Consider the following 11,689-nt stretch of genomic DNA (forward strand, 5'->3'; position numbering starts at 1 on the left):
GTGAGTTCCCAATGGGACATGCTTGTATGAGTTTGCTTTTCAATATCGAGCAACATTTTAAGGAACGGAATCCAAGTATCATGGCGAATTGAGTAGGTTCCCAATAGGATTCGCATGTAATAAGCTTGTTATTCAAGATAGAGCAACGTTTTAACGAACTGAAACACTGTTTCTTTGTGAATTCAGTTAGTTCCTAGTAGCCTGCTCTTGTAATATGTGTACTTTTCAAGATTTATAAAAATTTTGTCAGCCGAATCTGAGTAACATGGTGAATTCGGTTAGTTCCCAATAGGCCGCAGTAGTAATAAGTGGACTGTTCGGGATGTAGAAAAATTTTCACGATTGGAATCAAAATTTCTAGGCGAATTCAGTGAGTTCCCAATGGGACATGCTTGTATGAGTTTGCTTTTCAATATCGAGCAATATTTTAAGGAACGGAATCCAAGTATCATTGCGAATTGAGTAGGTTCCCATAGGATTCGCATGTAATAAGCTTGTTATTCAAGATAGAGCAACGTTTTAACGAACTGAAACACTGTTTCTTTGTGATTTCAGTTAGTTCCTAGTAGCCTGCTCTTGTAATATGTGTACTTTTCAAGATTTATACAAATTTGGTGAGCCGAATCTGAGTAACATGGTGAATTCGGTTAATTCCCAATAGGCCGCAGTAGTAATAAGTGGACTGTTCGGGATGTAGAAAAATTTTCAAGAAAGAATCAAAATTTCTAGGCGTATTCAGTGAGTTCCCAATGGGTCATGCTTGTATGAGTTTGCTTTTCAATATCGAGCAACATTTTAGGGAACGGAATCCAAGTATCATTGCGAATTGAGTAGGTTCCCAATAGGATTCGCATGTAATAAGCTTGTTATTCAAGATAGAGCCACGTTTTAACGAACTGAAACACTGTTTCTTTGTGAATTCATTTAGTTCCTAGTAGCCTGCTCTTGTAATATGTGTACTTTTAAAGATTTATAAAAATTTGGTCAGCCGAATCTGAGTAACATGGTGAATTCGGATAGTTCCCAATAGGCCGCAGTAGTAAGTAATAAGTGGACTGTTCGGGATATAGAAAAATTTTCACGAATGGAATCAAAATTTCTAGGCGAATTCAGTGTGTTCCCAATGGGACATGCTTGTATGAGTTTGCTTTTCAATATCGAGCAACATTTTAAGGAACGGAATCCAAGTATCATGGTGAATTGAGTAGATTCCCAATAGGATTCGCATGTAATAAGCTTGTTATTCAAGATAGAGCAACGTTTAAACGAACTGAAACACTGTTTCTTTGTGAATTCAGTTAGTTCCTAGTAGCCTGCTCTTGTAATCTGTGTACTTTTAAAGATTTATAAAAATTTGGTCAGCCGAATCTGAGTAACATGGTGAATTCGGTTAGTTCCCAATAGGCCGCAGTAGTAATAAGTGGACTGTTCGGGATATAGAAAAATTTTCACGAATGGAATCAAAATTTCTAGGCCAATTCAGTGAGTTCCCAATGGGACATGCTTGTATGAGTTTGCTTTTCAATATCGAGCAACATTTTAAGGAACGGAATCCAAGTATCATGGCGAATTGAGTAGGTTCCCAATAGGATTCGCATGTAATAAGCTTGTTATTCAAGATAGAGCAACGTTTTAACGAACTGAAACACTGTTTCTTTGTGAATTCATTTAGTTCCTAGTAGCCTGCTCTTGTAATGTGTGTACTTTTCAAGATTTATAAAAATTTGGTCAGCCGAATCTGAGTAACATGGTGAATTCGGTTAGTTCCCAATAGGCCACAGTAGTAATAAGTGGACTGTTCGGGATGTAGAAAAATTTACACGAACGGAATCAAAATTTCTAGGCGAATTCAGTGAGTTCCCAATGGGACATGCTTGTATGAGTTTGCTTTTCAATATCGAGCAATATTTTAAGGAACGGAATCCAAGTATCATTGCGAATTGAGTAGGTTCCCAATAGGATTCGCATGTAATAAGCTTGTTATTCAAGATAGAGCAACGTTTTAACGAACTGAAACACTGTTTCTTTGTGAATTCAGTTAGTTCCTAGTAGCCTGCTCTTGTAATATGTGTACTTTTAAAGATTTATAAAAATTTGGTCAGCCGAATCTGAGTAACATGGTGAATTCGGTTAGTTCCCAATAGGCCGCAGTAGTAATAAGTGGACTGTTCGGGATATAGAAAAATTTTCACGAATGGAATCAAAATTTCTAGGCGAATTCAGTGAGTTCCCAATGGGACATGCTTGTATGAGTTTGCTTTTCAATATCGAGCAACATTTTAAGGAATGGAATCCAAGTATCATGGTGAATTGAGTAGATTCCCAATAGGATTCGCATGTAATAAGCTTGTTATTCAAGATAGAGCAACGTTTTAACGAACTGAAACACTGTTTCTTTGTGAATTCAGTTAGTTCCTAGTAGCCTGCTCTTGTAATATGTGTACTTTTCAAGATTTATAAAAATTTGGTCAGCCGAATCTGAGTAACATGGTGAATTCTGTTAGTTCCCAATAGGCCGCAGTAGTAATAAGTGGACTGTTCTGGATGTAGAAAAATTTTCAAGAAAGAATCAAAATTTCTAGGCGTATTCAGTGAGTTCCCAATGGGTCATGCTTGTATGAGTTTGCTTTTCAATATCGAGCAACATTTTAGGGAACGGAATCCAAGTATCATTGCGAATTGAGTAGGTTCCCAATAGGATTCGCATGTAATAAGCTTGTTATTCAAGATAGAGCAACGTTTTAACGAACTGAAACACTGTTTCTTTGTGAATTCAGTTAGTTCATAGTAGCCTGCTCTTGTAATATGTGTACTTTTCAAGATTTATACAAATTTGGTGAGCCGAATCTGAGTAACATGGTGAATTCGGTTAGTTCCCAATAGGCCGCAGTAGTAATAAGTGGACTGTTCGGGATGTAGAAAAATTTTCAAGAAAGAATCAAAATTTCTAGGCGTATTCAGTGAGTTCCCAATGGGTCATGCTTGTATGAGTTTGCTTTTCAATATCGAGCAACATTTTAGGGAACGGAATCCAAGTATCATTGCGAATTGAGTAGGTTCCCAATAGGATTCGCATGTAATAAGCTTGTTATTCAAGATAGAGCAACGTTTTAACGAACTGAAACACTGTTTCTTTGTGAATACATTTAGTTCCCAGTAGCCTGCTCTTGTAATATGTGTACTTTTAAAGATTTATAAAAATTTAGAAAAATTTTCAAGAAAGAATCAAAATTTCTAGGCGTATTCAGTGAGTTCCCAATGGGTCATGCTTGTATGAGTTTGCTTTTCAATATCGAGCAACATTTTAGGGAACGGAATCCAAGTATCATTGCGAATTGAGTAGGTTCCCAATAGGATTCGCATGTAATAAACTTGTTATTCAAGATAGAGCAACGTTTTAACGAACTGAAACACTGTTTCTTTGTGAATTCAGTTAGTTCATAGTAGCCTGCTCTTGTAATATGTGTACTTTTCAAGATTTATACAAATTTGGTGAGCCGAATCTGAGTAACATGGTGAATTCGGTTAGTTCCCAATAGGCCGCAGTAGTAATAAGTGGACTGTTCGGGATGTAGAAAAATTTTCAAGAAAGAATCAAAATTTCTAGGCGTATTCAGTGAGTTCCCAATGGGTCATGCTTGTATGAGTTTGCTTTTCAATATCGAGCAACATTTTAGGGAACGGAATCCAAGTATCATTGCGAATTGAGTAGGTTCCCAATAGGATTCGCATGTAATAAGCTTGTTATTCAAGATAGAGCAACGTTTTAACGAACTGAAACACTGTTTCTTTTTTTTTTTTTATTTTTTTTATTAACTTGAGTATTTCTTATATACATTTCAAGTGTTATTCCCTTTCCCGGTTTCCGGGCAAACATCCCCCTCCCCCCTCCCCTTCCTTATGGGTGTCCCCCTCCCAACCCTCCCCCCATTGCCGCCCTCCCCCAATAGTCTAGTTCACTGGGGGTTCAGTCTTAGCAGGACCCAGGGCTTCCCCTTCCACTGGTGCTCTTACTAGGATATTCATTGCTACCTATGGGGTCAGAGTCCAGGGTCAGTCCATGTATAGTATTAAGGTAATGGCTTAGTCCCTGGAAGCTCTGGTTGCTTGGCATTGTTGTACTCTTGGGGTCTCGAGCCCCTTCAAGCTCTTCCAGTTCTTTCTCTGATTCCTTCAACGGGGGACCTATTCTCAGTTCAGTGGTTTGCGGCTGGCATTCGCTTCTGTATTTGCTGTATTCTGGCTGTGTCTCTCAGGAGCGATCTACATCCGGCTCCTGTCGGTCTGCACTTCTTTGCTTCATCCATCTTGTCTAATTGGGTGGCTGTATATGTATGGGCCACCTGTGGGGCAGGCTCTGAATGGGTGTTCCTTCAGTCTCTGTTTTAATCTTTGCCTCTCCCTTCCCAGCCAAGGGTATTCTTTTTCTTCATTTAAAGAAGGAGTGAAGCATTCACATTTTGTTCATCCGTCTTGAGTTTCGTTTGTTCTAGGGATCTAGGGTAATTCAAGCATTTGGGCTAATTGCCACTTATCAATGAGTGCATACCATGTATGTCTTTCTGTGATTGGGTTAGCTCACTCAGGATGATATTTTCCAGTTCCAACCATTTGCCTACGAATTTCATAAACTCGTTGTTTTTGATAGCTGAGTAGTATTCCATTGTGTAGATGTACCACATTTTCTGTATCCATTCCTCTGTTGAAGGGCATCTGGGTTCTTTCCATTTTCTGGCTATTATAAATAAGGCTGCGATGAACATAGTGGAGCACGTGTCTCTTTTATATGTTGAGGCATCTTTTGGGTATATGCCCAAGAGAGGTATAGCTGGATCCTCAGGCAGTTCAATGTCCAATTTAGAAATTAATATTTATAACCACATGTATTACATAAAAGTATTGTTGTATAGGTTACTGTGTTAGACGTTTTCTAGACAATATTTAGAATTCATAATAATCTGTAATGTATTATTAATGTGGTAATTAGACTTCAACAGATGAGATTGTATACACAAAATTCTTATTGGCCATGATCAAATGAAGCTATACTACATAAATAAGTATTTTTTTTTAAATAGACATTGATGCTTTATTTGCTAATCCTTGTCTCCCTATTTTAACAGTTTTTTTTTTAATTAACTTGAGTATTTCTTATATACATTTCGAGTGTTATTCCCTTTCCCGGTTTCCGGGCAAACATCCCCCTCCCCCCTCCCCTTCCTTATGGGTGTTCCCCTCCCAACCCTCCCCCCATTGCTGCCCTCCCCCCACCAGTCTAGTTCACTGGGGGTTCAGTCTTAGCAGGACCCAGGGCTTCCCCTTCCACTGGTGCTCTTACTAGGATATTCATTGCTACCTATGGGGTCAGAGTCCAGGGTCAGTCCATGTATAGTCTTTAGGTAGTGGCTTAGTCCCTGGAAGCTCTGGTTGCTTGGCATTGTTGTACTTTTGGGGTCTCGAGCCCCTTCAAGCTCTTCCAGTTCTTTCTCTGATTCCTTCAATAGGGGACCTATTCTCAGTTCAGTGGTTTGCTGCTGGCATTCGCCTCTGTATTTGCTGTATTCTGGCTGTGTCTCTCAGGAGCGATCTACATCCGGCTCCTGTCGGTCTGCACTTCTTTGCTTCATCCATCTAGTCCAATTGGGTGGCTGTATATGTATGGGCCAAATGTGGGACAGGCTCTGAATGGGTGTTCCTTCAGTCTCTGTTTTAATCTTTGCCTCTCCCTTCCCTGCCAAGGGTATTCTTTTTCCTCATTTAAAGAAGGAGTGAAGCATTCACATTTTGATCATCCGTCTTGAGTTTCGTTTGTTCTAGGGATCTAGGGTAATTCAAGCATTTGGGCTAATAGCCACTTATCAATGAGTGCATACCATGTATGTCTTTCTGTGATTGGGTTAGTTCACTCAGGATGATATTTTCCAGTTCCAACCATTTGCCTACGAATTTCATAAACTCGTTGTTTTTGATAGCTGAGTAGTATTCCATTGTGTAGATGTACCACATTTTCTGTATCCATTCCTCTGTTGAAGGGCATCTGGGTTCTTTCCATTTTCTGGCTATTATAAATAAGGCTGCGATGAACATAGTGGAGCACGTGTCTCTTTTATATGTTGAGGCATCTTTTGGGTATATGCCCAAGAGAGGTATAGCTGGATCCTCAGGCAGTTCAATGTCCAATTTTCTGAGGAACCTCCAGACTGATTTCCAGAATGGTTTTACCAGTCTGCAATCCCACCAACAATGGAGGAGTGTTCCTCTTTCTCCACATCCTCGCCAGCATCTGCTGTCACCTGAGTTTTTGATCTTAGCCATTCTCACTGGTGTGAGGTGAAATCTCAGGGTTGTTTTGATTTGCATTTCCCTTATGACTAAAGATGTTGAACATTTCTTTAGGTGTTTCTCAGCCATTCGGCATTCCTCAGCTGTGAATTCTTTGTTTAGCTCTGAACCCCATTTTTTAATAGGGTTATTTGTTTCCCTGCGGTCTAACTTCTTGAGTTCTTTGTATATTTTGGATATAAGGCCTCTATCTGTTGTAGGGTTGGTAAAGATCTTTTCCCAATCTGTTGGTTGCCGTTTTGTCCTAACCACAGTGTCCTTTGCCTTACAGAAGCTTTGCAGTTTTATGAGATCCCATTTGTCAATTCTTGATCTTAGAGCATAAGCCATTGGTGTTTTGTTCAGGAAATTTTTTCCAGTGCCCATGTGTTCCAGATGCTTCCCTAGTTTTTCTTCTATTAGTTTGAGTGTGTCTGGTTTGATGTGGAGGTCCTTGATCCACTTCGACTTAAGCTTTGTACAGGGTGATAAGCATGGATCGATCTGCATTCTTCTACATGTTGCCCTCCAGTTGAACCAGCACCATTTGCTGAAAATGCTATCTTTTTTCCATTGGATGGTTTTGGCTCCTTTGTCAAAAATCAAGTGACCATAGGTGTGTGGGTTCATTTCTGGGTCTTCAATTCTATTCCATTGGTCTATCTGTCTGTCTCTGTACCAATACCATGCAGTTTTTATCACTATTGCTCTGTAATACTGCTTGAGTTCAGGGATAGTGATTCCCCCTGAAGTCCTTTTATTGTTGAGGATAGCTTTAGCTATCCTGGGTTTTTTGTTATTCCAGATGAATTTGCAAATTGTTCTGTCTAACTCTTTGAAGAATTGGATTGGTATTTTGATGGGGATTGCATTGAATCTGTAGATTGCTTTTGGTAAAATGGCCATTTTTACTATATTAATCCTGCCAATCCATGAGCATGGGAGATCTTTCCATCTTCTGAGGTCTTCTTCAATTTCTTTCTTCAGTGTCTTGAAGTTCTTATTGTACAGATCTTTTACTTGCTTGGTTAAAGTCACACCGAGGTACTTTATATTATTTGGGTCTATTATGAAGGGTGTCGTTTCCCTAATTTCTTTCTCGGCTTGTTTCTCTTTTGTATAGAGGAAGGCAACTGATTTATTTGAGTTAATTTTATACCCAGCCACTTTGCTGAAGTTGTTTATCAGCTTTAGTAGTTCTCTGGTGGAACTTTTGGGATCACTTAAATATACTATCATATCATCTGCAAATAGTGATATTTTGACCTCTTCTTTTCCGATCTGTATCCCTTTGATCTCCTTTTGTTGTCTGATTGCTCTGGCTAGAACTTCAAGAACTATATTGAATAAGTAGGGAGAGAGTGGGCAGCCTTGTCTAGTCCCTGATTTTAGTGGGATTGCTTCAAGTTTCTCTCCATTTAGTTTAATGTTAGCAACTGGTTTGCTGTATATGGCTTTTACTATGTTTAGGTATGGGCCTTGAATTCCTATTCTTTCCAGGACTTTTATCATGAAGGGGTGTTGAATTTTGTCAAATGCTTTCTCAGCATCTAATGAAATGATCATGTGGTTCTGTTCTTTCAGTTTGTTTATATAATGGATCACGTTGATGGTTTTCCGTATATTAAACCATCCCTGCATGCCTGGGATGAAGCCTACTTGATCATGGTGGATGATTGTTTTGATGTGCTCTTGAATTCGGTTTGCCAGAATTTTATTGAGTATTTTTGCGTCGATATTCATAAGGGAAATTGGTCTGAAGTTCTCTTTCTTTGTTGTGTCTTTGTGTGGTTTAGGTATAAGAGTAATTGTAGATTCGTAGAAGGTATTCGGTAGGGCTCCATCTGTTTCAATTTTGTGGAATAGTTTGGATAATATTGGTATGAGGTCTTCTATGAAGGTTTGATAGAATTCTGCACTAAACCCATCTGGACCTGGGCTCTTTTTGGTTGGGAGACCTTTAATGACTGCTTCTATTTCCTTAGGAGTTATGGGGTTGTTTAACTGGTTTATCTGTTCCTGATTTAACTTTGATACCTGGTATCTGTCTAGGAAATTGTCCATTTCCTGAAGATTTTCAAATTTTGTTGAATATAGGTTTTTATAGTAAGATCTGATGATTTTTTGAATTTCCTCTGAATCTGTAGTTATGTCTCCCTTTTCATTTCTGATTTTGTTAATTTGGACACACTCTCTGTGTCCTCTCGTTAGTCTGGCTAAGGGTTTATCTATCTTGTTGATTTTCTCAAAGAACCAACTTTTGGTCCTGTTGATTCTTTCTATGGTCCTTTTTGTTTCTACTTGGTTGATTTCAGCTCTGAGTTTGATTATTTCCTGCCTTCTACTCCTCCTGGGTGTATTTGCTTCTTTTTGTTCTAGAGCTTTTAGGTGTGCTGTCAAGCTGCTGACATATGCTCTTTCCTGTTTCTTTCTGCAGGCACTCAGCGCTATGAGTTTTCCTCTTAGCACAGCTTTCATTGTGTCCCATAAGTTTGAGTATGTTGTATCTTCATTTTCATTAAATTCTAAAAAGTTTTTAATTTCTTTCTTTATTTCTTCCTTGACCAGGTTATCATTGAGTAGAGCATTGTTCAATTTCCACGTATATGTGGGCATTCTTCCCTTATTGTTATTGAAGACCAGTTTTAGGCCGTGGTGGTCCGATAGCACGCATGGGATTATTTCTATCTTTCTGTACTTGTTGAGGCCCGTTTTTTGACCAATTATATGGTCAATTTTGGAGAAAGTACCATGAGGAGCTGAGAAGAAGGTATATCCTTTTGCTTTAGGATAGAATGTTCTATAAATATCCGTTAAGTCCATTTGGCTCATGACTTCTCTTAGTCTGTCGACATCACTGTTTAATTTCTGTTTCCATGATCTGTCCATTGATGAGAGTGGGGTGTTGAAATCTCCCACTATTATTGTGTGAGGTGCAATGTGTGTTTTGAGCTTTAGTAAGGTTTCTTTTACGTATGTAGGTGCCCTTGTATTTGGGGCATAGATATTTAGGATTGAGAGTTCATCTTGGTGGATTTTTCCTTTGATGAATATGAAGTGTCCTTCCTTATCTTTTTTGATGACTTTCAGTTGGAAATTGATTTTATTTGATATTAGAATGGCTACTCCAGCTTGCTTCTTCTGACCATTTGCTTGGAAAGTTGTTTTCCAGCCTTTCACTCTGAGGTAGTGTCTGTCTTTGTCTCTGAGGTGTGTTTCCTGTAGGCAGCAGAATGCAGGGTCCTCGTTGCGTATCCAGTTTGTTAATCTATGTCTTTTTATTGGGGAGTTGAGGCCATTGATATTGAGAGATATTAAGGAATAGTGATTATTGTTTCCCTTTATATTCATATTTGGATGTGAGGTTATGTTTGTGTGCTTTCATTCTCTTTGTTTTGTTGCCAAGACGATTAGTTTCTTGCTTCTTCTAGGGTATAGCTTGCCTCCTTATGTTGGGCTTTACCATTTATTATCCTTTGTAGTGCTGGATTTGTAGAAAGATATTGTGTAAATTTGGTTTTGTCATGGAATATCTTGGTTTCTCCATCAATGTTAATTGAGAGTTTTGCTGGATACAGTAACCTGGGCTGGCATTTGTGTTCTCTTAGGGTCTGTATGACATCAGTCCAGGATCTTCTGGCCTTCATAGTTTCTGGCGAGAAGTCTGGTGTGATTCTGATAGGTCTCCCTTTATATGTTACTTGACCTTTTTCCCTTACTGCTTTTAATATTCTTTCTTTATTTTGTGCGTTTGGTGTTTTGACAATTATGTGACGGGAGGTGTTTCTTTTCTGGTCCAATCTATTTGGAGTTCTGTAGGCTTCTTGTATGCCTATGGGTATCTCTTTTTTTAGGTTAGGGAAGTTTTCTTCTATGATTTTGTTGAAGATATTTACTGGTCCTTTGAGCTGGGAGTCTTCACTCTCTTCTATACCTATTATCCTTAGGTTTGATCTTCTCATTGAGTCCTGGATTTCCTGTATGTTTTGGACCAGTAGCTTTTTCCGCTTTACATTATCTTTGACAGTTGAGTCAATGATTTCTATGGAATCTTCTGCTCCTGAGATTCTCTCTTCCATCTCTTGTATTCTGTTGGTGAAGCTTGTATCTACAGCTCCTTGTCTCTTCTTTTGGTTTTCTATATCCAGGGTTGTTTCCATGTGTTCTTTCTTGATTGCTTCTATTTCCATTTTTAATTCCTTCATCTGTTTGATTGTGTTTTCCTGGAATTCTTTCAGGGATTTTTGCCATTCCTCTCTGTAGGCCTCTACTTGTTTATTAATGATTTCCTGTGTTTCCCTAAATGTGTTCATGTCTTTCTTGAAGTCCTCCAGCATCATGATCAAATATGATTTTGAAACTAGATCTTGCTTTTCTGGTGTGTTTGGATATTCCATGTTTGTTTTGGCGGGAGAATTGGGCTCCGATGATGGCATGCAGTCTTGGTTTCTGTTGCTTGGGTTCCTGCGCTTGCCTCTCGCCATCAGATTATCTCTAGTGTTACTTTGTTCTGCTATTTCTGACAGTGGCTAGACTGACCTATAAGCCTGTGTGTCAGGAGTGCTGTAGACCTGTTTTCCTCTCTTTCAGTCAGTTATGGGGACAGTGTGTTCTGCTTTCCGGCGTGTAGTTTTTCCTCTCTACAGGTCTTCAGCTGTTCCTGTGGGCCTGTGTCTTGAGTTCACCAGGCAGCTTTTTTGCAGCAGAAAATTTGGTCTTACCTGTGGTCCCGAAGCTCAGGTTCGCTCGTGGGGTGCTGCCCAGGGGCTCTCTGCAGCGGCAGCAACCAGGAAGACCTGTGCCGCCCCTTCCGGGAGCTTCAGTGCACCAGGGTTCCAGATGGTCTTTGGCTTTTTCCTCTGGCGTCCGAGATGTGTGTGCAGGGAGCAGTCTCTTCTGGTTTCCCAGGCTTGTCTGCCTCTCTGAAGGTTTAGCTCTCCCTCCCACGGGATTTGGGTGCAGAGAACTGTTTATCCGGTCTGTTTCTTTCAGGTTCCGGCGGTGTCTCAGGCGCAGAAGTCCTGCCGCTCCTGGGCCCTCCCCCACGGGAGCCCAGAGGCCTTATACAGTTTCTACTTGGGCCAGGAATGTGGGCAGGGGTGACCAGTGTTGGTGGTCTCTTCCGCTCTGCAGCCTCAGGAGTGCCCACCTGACCAGGCGGTTGGGTCTCTCTCTCACCGGGTCTGGGAGCAGAGAGCTGCTGCGGGCCGGGATCCGCGGGTGTGGGACTTCCGGTAAACACAGACCGTGCCTCCTAGAGAAATTCTGCTTCCGTGTCCCAAGCTCACCAGGCAGCTTTCTTGCAGCAGAAAATTTGGTCTTACCTGTGGTCCCGAGGCTCAGGTTCGCTCGTAGGGTGCTGCCCAGG

The sequence above is a fragment of the Rattus norvegicus genome, chromosome 14, assembly GCF_021556685.1.
Source record: "Rattus norvegicus strain SHRSP/BbbUtx chromosome 14, alternate assembly SHRSP_T2T, whole genome shotgun sequence".
Classification (NCBI taxonomy): Eukaryota; Metazoa; Chordata; class Mammalia; order Rodentia; family Muridae; genus Rattus; species Rattus norvegicus.